The 8886-nt window shown below is 31.6% G+C and overlaps 1 long non-coding RNA gene across 1 annotated transcript; it reads left to right on the top strand.

Annotated features, from left to right (window-relative positions):
• Window positions 1-2890: 2890 nt before the first annotated feature.
• On the top strand, window positions 2891-3768 carry LOC128284349 (uncharacterized). The gene is made up of 2 exons (XR_008274771.1): window positions 2891-2942; window positions 3561-3768. It is a non-coding gene; the product is annotated as an uncharacterized LOC128284349 (long non-coding RNA).
• The last annotated feature ends 5118 nt before the right edge of the window (window positions 3769-8886 follow it).

Raw genomic sequence — 8886 nt, 5'->3', positions numbered from 1 at the left:
GATGATATTACTAAACTTTGGCATATGCGCTTAGGGCATATGAGTGAGAATGGCATGGTAGAATTGAGTAAAAGAAGACTTCTTGATGAGCAAGGAATTTGCAAACTAAATTTCTGTGAGTACTGTGTTTTTGGGAAGCAAAAGAGAGTTCGATTCACTAGAGGAATCCATAACACGAAGGGAATATTGGAGTATATACATTCTGATCTATGGGGGCCATCCAGAGTGCCTTCAAGAGGTGGAGCTAATTATATGCTAACCTTTATTGATGATTTTTCCAGAAATGTTTGGGAGTTTTTCCTGAAGCAGAAAAGCGATGTGTTTTCCACATTTAAGTCTTGGAAAATTATGATTGAAAAACAGACGGGAAAATAGATAAAATACCTCCGCACAGACAATGGCTTAGAGTTCTGTTCTGATGAGTTTAATAGATTGTGCAAGTCAGAAGGGATCATGAGGCATTTGACAGTTCGTCATACTCCACAGTAAAACGGCGTTACAGAACGATCATGGAGAAGGTTCGATGTATGTTGTCAAATGCCAACTTATCGAAGTCATTTTGGGCAGAAGCAGCCTCTACTACATGTTTTTTAATCAACCGATCTTCATCCGTTGCCATTGAGAAAAAGACTCTAAAAGAGGTATGGTTTGGTAATCCTGCTAATTATTCTGATTTAAAGATTTTTGGGTGTCCTACGTATACTCATGTTGATAATGAAAAATTAGAACCGAGATTCATTAAATGCATTTTTCTTGGTTATAAAGCTGGTGTAAAAGGGTATAAGTTATGGTGTCCTGAAAATAGAAAAGTTGTGATTAGCAGAGATGTTGTTTTTGATGAAACTGCTATGCTACCTAACTTATCTCTTAAAGACTCTTCCAATAAAGAAAAGCAAAAGCAGGTGGAGCATCAGATTAATACAGAGTCAACTCCTTAAGCCAGAACAAAAGTTGAGAATAGAGTTGCTTCTTCACCACAATACTCTATCGCCAAAAATAGAACTAGAAGAGAAATTAAACCTCTAAAGAAGTATGCCGAGGCTGATCTAGTTACATATGCTTTAAATGTGGCTGAAGATATAGATGCGAATCAAGAGCCATCTAATTATTCTGAGGTGATTAGCTGTGAAGACTCAGAAAAGTGGATGTTTGCTATGCAAAAAGAGATGGAATCACTCCACAAAAATAGAACATGGGACCTTGTGAAACTTCCTAAAGGTAAAAAGGTTGTTCGTTGTAAATGGGTATTTAAAAGGAAAGAAAGGACTCTAGGAGTTAAAAAACCCAGATATAAAGCAAGGCTTGTTGCAAAGGGTTACAGTCAAATTCCAAGAGTGGACTTCACAGATGTGTTCTCTCCAGTTGTTAAGCATAGTTCGATTCGAGCTTTGCTTGGTATTGTGGCCATGCATGATTTGGAGCTTGAGTAGTTAGATGTAAAAACTGCATTTCTACATGGAGAACTTGAGGAGGATATTTACATGCAACAACCAGAGGGTTTTATAGTCTCAGAAAAAGAGGACTATGTTTGCTTGCTGAAAAAGTCCCTTTTACGGTTTGAAACAGTCACCAAGACAGTGGTACAAGAGGTTTGATTCCTTTATGACTTCTCATGATTTCAAAAGAAGTACTTTTGATAGTTGTGTTTACTTTAAGAAAAACAGTGATGGTTCTTTTGTGTATCTACTTCTTTATGTTGATGACATGTTGATAGCAGCAAAAGATAAAGGAGAGATAAGAAATGTCAAAACCCAACTAAGTAAAGAATTTGAGATGAAAGATTTAGGACCAGCAAAGAAGATACTTGGAATGGAGATTCTCAGAGATAGAAAAACAAGTAAATTGTACCTAAGTCAGAAGGGGTACATTGAGAAAGTTCTTTGCAGGTTCAATATGTAGAGTGCTAAGCCTATTAGTGTAACATTCCGAAATAGGGCCTAAACGGAACAGTGGTTGCGAAACCATAAATTCAGGGTAAAAAAATAAAATAAAATAAAAAATATTTTATTATTATTTTGAGGTTCATGGTATGATTACATGATTGTGTGAAAATTTCGTGATAAAATTCTATGCATAAAGTGCTTAAATTGAGGTTAAGGACTAAATCGAATAATTTGCAAAACTTGCATTCTAGAAGTTTTTAGTATGAAATTATTTTGGAATATTAATTAGGAGATCTTAAATGGTAATTTGACCAATTTTAAGTTCATGGACAAAATTAGGACATGGAAGGAATTTTGAAAGTTTAGTAAGGAGGGCATTTTGGTCATTTGGTTATTAACATTAATAAAAGGTAAAAAGATGATAAAATTGTATCATCTTCTTCAAGTTACCAGCAGAACCTTACCTCTCTCCATAGCTGGGGTTTCTTCAACTTTCAAGCTTCATAGTAAGTGATTCCAAGCCCGCTTTTAATGATCTTTATGTTTTGAAGTCCCAGTAGCTCGATAAAGTTTATGCTAGCAATAATTTAAGTTAGGAATCAAATTTGGAAAAATACCCATAGGTGAAATTTGTGTATTTTGATGTTTTATGATGGAATATGAGGTTTTAAATTATGTTAGACAACTTGTGCTACTTGGTTTTAAGTGAAAACAGTAAAAAGGCTTAATCGGTAAAAATACCTAATAGTCATAAGTACATGTTAGTGTGTGAATTTGATGTTGCCATAGAAGGAAAAATGATCAGCATGTCATAAAACATAAGAAAATAGGATGAAGTTTAATTTACGAGCCTTGGGGCAAAAGTGCAAATATGTGAAAGTTTAGGGGCAAAAATGTAATTTTTCCAAAGTTTGAGTAAAGGGTTGTTTTGATAAATGTTGATATTAAATAAGCTAAATTTGCTATTATAGATCAAGAAGAGCAAAATTCGAGAGTAGATCAGGGAAAAGAAAAAAGTAAAGGACTAAATTGTAAAGTTTAGTCACATTTTGTATCGAGGTAAGTTTACAGTAAATAAATGCAATATTCTTTTATTTTACATTATTATTGTCAATTTCCAGCATTTATATATTATGTTATGACAATATTTAAAGTCGAATTTAAGGTGAAGTGACAGAGGAAAAGTGTTAGAAAGCCGGTTGAACCCTAGGAATGTTAGGATATTAGGGTTGACAGACGAACGAAATGAGCCATGTAAGTCCATATTAGAAATATGGTTTTGGAGACAGGATTGAGCCATGTAAGTCCATATTATATATGGCATTGGAGACAGAATAATTCATGTAAGTCCATGTCAAAGATATGGCATTGGCGGGATATTGATGAGCGAGAACGACCCTAGTTTCCTTAGTATTCCGAGTGGTTCAACGGGTCAGGATACGAGTTAAATTACAGTGAATTAACAGCAAAGGAAAAGTAGATTATACTTATGAAAAGGAAAGGTCGGTAAGAAAGAATGTAAGGGAATAAAGAAGAAGATAGAAATTGAGAAGTAAAGAAATTTATGATGTTAGATGATATTATGCATAATTATCCATTATGTTGAATGTTGTGATTTATTTGCTTGTAAGCTTACTAAGCCTAGTGCTTAATCTCTTTATTTTCTTCTTCTTATAGTACTTATCTAGTCACTCGGGGATCGAAGGAAATGTCGGAGGCCGATCACACTATCAAAGAAATAACTCGGTATAATTAGACGTTTTGTTTTGTGTATGGCATGTATAGAAACTTAGCCACTTTTGGTATAATATGAACAATGAATGATGTGTAAATACTTGCTAGTGATTAGCTAATAAAAATGGCCGATGATATGCATGTTTATTAATATGTATGATTGAATGGTGATTATCACATGAAAATTATGAAAAATGTGAAAGTAACCTAAAAACAGATTCAAGTAACAGCAATGACGTAACTTTGAAAAATCACTAAAAATTGTATAAACATAGTTTGAAGATGAATAATATATGAAATTAAAGCTTATTATGTCTATTTTCTTATGGAATAAGAAAAATAGGTAAAGGTATTATATTTCATGATATATCTGAGTTTTAGTGAAACAAGGTCAGAGCGATTTCTAGAACCCCTGTTTCAACTTTGGAAATTCACCATAAATTGTACAAAACTAATTAGAAGGTATACTTTATATGGTTATAATCCTTGTTGAGTCTAGTTTTAATAGAAACAAACGGCTTAGTGATATGAATTTTGTACAGGAAGAAACATGGTTCGTAGTAACAAGAGGTTAGTGCAGTCGAGTTTTGAAACAGGGGAAACTTTAACTAATAAACTGTACTAATTGGCTAAGTCAAAAATTCTAGAAAAAACTTAGTAGATATATATATGAGTCTAGTTTCATGAAAAATTTACGGATCTTAATTTCGAGTTTTGAAACTCGAGAAATGAATTTTTAAGTAACCATGACGCAGAAAAACAGTTTATTCTAAAAATTAAAATAAGTGATTTAGAGTTGTTTAAAAGGTAAGATAAGTTTAGTAACACCTCAAGCTTGACTCCGGTGATGGTTTCGGGCGTGGGGGTGTTACAGTTAGTACTCCTTTAGCAGCCCATTTCATACTTTCATCAGTTTTGTCTCCACAATCAGATGATGAGATTGAGAACATGTCACATGTTCCATACTCTAGTGCAGTGGGATCTCTCATGTATGCTATGGTTTGTTCATGTACAATTTATCATATGCAGTCAATGCAGTTAGCAGATACATGGCGAATCCCAGTAAATAACACTGAAAAGTAGTTCAGTGGATTCTAAGATACTTACGAGGTACTACTGATGTTTGCTTACAGTTTGGAAGAACTAGAGATGGAGTCATAGGGTATGTTGATCTTGATTTTCTTGGAGACCTTGATAAAGAAGATCTCTCACAGTTATGACTTTACAATCGGAGATTGTGCAATCGATTGAAAGCCACTTTGCGTCTCTCAGATTGCTTTGTCTACCACCAAGTTGAGTACATGGCGATTCTTGAGGCTTGTAAAGAAGCTATTTGGTTAAAGAGACTCTTTAGTGAACTCAATGAAGACCTTTAAATCAGCACAGTATTTTGTGACAGTCAGAGTGTAATGACCCAATTTTTACGATTATCGGGAAAGTGAATTTTCGAGTCTCCATTTCTAAAAAAATAGATTTGTAAATATTTATTAAAAATATTTACGAAGTCAATTGAATGGTTAATTAGACTTTAATTAAGTAAATTTAGCTTAATTAATACTACTTAGTGGAAATGATTAAATTGAATTAAGTGTAAAAGGTTAATTATAGAATAAAGAAAAGTGAAGGGACTAAATAGGAAATAAGCCAAAAGGGGTGACAAATGTATGGTTAAAATAAGTTAAATGTGTACAAATATAAATGGTACACATGTATTATACATGTGTATTTACTTATTATATAAGTAAAATAATAATAATTAAAGTATATTATATTAATATTATTTTATATTAATTAATTAAATAAATAAAAGTTATGACAAGTGTAAGGTGATAAATTAATACATGTGTATTAATAAATTTACACATGTATAAATAATAAATATTATAATAGTTTAATAATAAAATAAAGAAATGAAATAAAGAAATAAATGAAATAAAAGAAATGAAAAGAAAAACAAAGAAAATGAAACAGAGAAAAACAGGGGAGAAAGAAAGGAAAGAAAGAAAGAAAGGGAGAAAAGGGAAAATCGAGGTTTTGAAGCTTTAAACTTTAATAGGTATGTCAATTTAGCCCTTTTTACTTAATTTTGATGTTTTAAAAGCTTTAGAACAAAGTTTTGATGAAATTAAGTTGATATTTTGAAAGTTATTAGATTTCTAAATATTGTTCATGTTGAGTAAAATGATGAATTAATGGCTAAATTGATAGAAATTCAAGTTAGAAATGAAATAAAGATTGAATTGTAATGTGATTCATAAGTTTTATGCTTTAAGGACTAAATTGAAAGAATTTCGAAACTATGGTTTTATGATGAAAAATAGATAATTATGTCTAAGTTTGGTTAAAAATTGAGTAGAAATAAAGTATGAATTAAGATAGAAAAGTAAGTGAATTTAGTTAAGATTAAATTGAAATTAAAAGTAGAAAATCAACATTTTGTACTAAGACTATTTTGGACAGCAGCAGTAGTCTAAGTTTGAAAAATCACCAAAAATTGTAGAAATTGAATTAGAGGATGAATAAAATATGGAATTAAAGCTTATTGAGTCTAGTTTCTAATAAAAGAAACGGTTTAAGCAATTGGATTGTAAATTATGAGATATAATAAATTTTGTGACAAGGTCAGAATGAATTTGGGTTCCCCTGTTCTGACTTTGGAAAATCACCAAAAATTGGAGAAAAATAATTAGAGGGTTAAAGTTATATGTTTAGAATCCTTTATGAGTCTATTTTTAGGAAAAATCAACGAAAATATTATCCGAGTTCTGTACTGTGAGATAATTAATTTTTAGTGAAGAAGGGTCAAAACTGTCAGATAGCAGAATAGGGGTGAATTTAAAGAATAAACTGTACTTAATGGCTAAACCAAAAATTCTGAAAATTTTATGGTAAGAAGATTTGTGAGTCTAGTTTTAGGAGAAATTAACGGATCTTAATTTAGAATTCTTTAATTCACGATATAAATTAGTAATGTATTAATGATTATGAATTGTATTAATTTCGTAGTCAATGTGGTACCGAAAATCTCAGCCAAGAAAGGACAAGACAAAGTCAACGGGAGTTAGCTCGAAAGTTACGGTTTGTATTTCTATAACCCGAAGTTAATATTTAATTATTGAATTTATTATTTATTATGTATGGTAGGTGCATTGATTAAATTATTTGAAATAAAATAAATTATGAATATGTGTAAATATGTGAATTGTGTATTGATTGAAAAGTGGTTGGAATTGAACCGAAGTATGATTATATGTGAATATCTGAAATATAAATTGGTATTGAATTGTATACTGATCAGAAAGTGGAAAAGTGAATTTGAATTGAATGGAATGGAATTATGATTAATTGAAATGTGTATTGGTTGGATATTGAAATATGAGAATTTGTGATTGAATTGAAAGCGAATTTGAAATAGAAAAATGATTTGAATACCCTATTAACTAGTCGGACTGAGTCGGATATAGTTGGCATGCCATAGGATTTGGAAGTGTTCAGGCACTGAGTGCCATACTGGTGTGTTTGGTTGGAATCCGTATATCCGCCAAAGTTCGAGTCTTGTTAATAGGGGTAAATATGAATATTAAGTAAAATTGGAATAAGAATTAAATTTCCTATTAACTTGTCGGGCTAGTCGTATATAATTGGCATGCCATAGGATTGGAAGAGTACGGGATTTATCGACTTTATCGATTGGGCACTTTATGTGCCGTATTTTAGCACTTATGTGCTAGTTACTGTTAACGCTACTGCTACTGTTACCGATTCGGTACTTTGTGTGTCGAATATTGCTACTACTACTGTTACCGATTCGGCACTTTGTGTGTCGAATATTATTCTTATCATTACCGATTCGGCACTTTGTGTGTCGAATATTATTCTTATTATCATACCGATTGACCTTTGTGTGTGTCGAATATTGTTATTATCAATTCTGATTCAGCACTTTGTGTGTTGAATCTTTATTCTTTATTCTTTATTCTTTATTCTTTATTACTATTAGGATTTGTTCGATGAGGTACTCTGTATACCTACTACTCTTTATTTATCTTTCGTTCGGCCCGGTAGATGAGGCACTATGTGTCGTCTTGGTGTGTTGGTTGGATCCGTGTATCCGCTCGAGTCCGAGTCATGTTAATAGGGGTAAATAAAGGTATAAAATAACGATTATTCTTGAATAATTGATATTAATGGATAATTGATATTCTTGGATATTAGTATTCTTGAATAATGAATATTCTTGAATAATTGATCATTCTTGAATAACGATTGTCATTGAATGAATGACTGCTACTGAATAACTTAATAGTTACTGAATATCTGATTTTACTGAATAATTGACTGTTATTGGATAACCGATCAATTGATCAATACTGAATAACTTATTATTATTGAATAATTGATTGTTACCGAATAATCGATCATTCTTGAATAAATAATTATTCTGAGTGTTAATGAACATTACTGATTGATTAATTGCAATTGAAAAATAATAAATGATTTGAAATTTAAAGTAGACCAAAACATTGGTTGGAAAGTGAATGTTTGAATTCTCATTGAGTTCGAATAGTTCAATATATATAAATTAATATGTTTTATAATTGTTTAAGTGTTTAGATTATAGAAATACCATCGAGTGTATACTCATTGTCTGCACGTGTTTTTTGCTTGCAGTTAAGTTAAGGCTAGACTGTTGAATCAGCATTTCAGGCCGATCTCGAATTCAATGAGGTAAAGTATGTTGAGTATTGATAATGACATGTACCTAGGATGTTCAATGAGAGTCATTTAGGTTGTAAAAGTATTGATGAAATAAGTAAATTATGGTTGGCAACTGTATATAGTATGAATTTTGAAATTTATAAAAAAATTCGTATTGATTCTAAATTAGTTCCAAATTGAATTTACTGTCCATATTGGACCGCGAGGGCCCATTAAAGGGACGACATCTTAAAACTAGGATGAGTGTGAATATTTATTTTAATTAATGACTGAAATTGGACTGTACTGACTGGTAATGTCTCGTAACCCTGTTTCGGCGACGGTATAGGGTTAGAGGACGTTACACAGAGTGCCATCTTTCTTACAAAAGATCAAATGTTTCATGAGAGAACAAAACACATTGATGTTCGGTATCATTTTGTTCGTGATATTATTGCTCGTGGTGATATTGTTGTGAGCAAAATTAGTACTCATGAAAATCCTGCAGATATGATGACTAAGTCACTTCCTATAACCAATTTTGAGCATTACTTAGACTTGGTTGGTGTTC

This window comes from Gossypium arboreum, chromosome 11 (assembly GCF_025698485.1).
Source record: "Gossypium arboreum isolate Shixiya-1 chromosome 11, ASM2569848v2, whole genome shotgun sequence".
Classification (NCBI taxonomy): domain Eukaryota; kingdom Viridiplantae; phylum Streptophyta; class Magnoliopsida; order Malvales; family Malvaceae; genus Gossypium; species Gossypium arboreum.
Note: the sequence above shows the minus strand (reverse complement) of the source record. Positions and strands in the feature narration are given on the sequence as shown.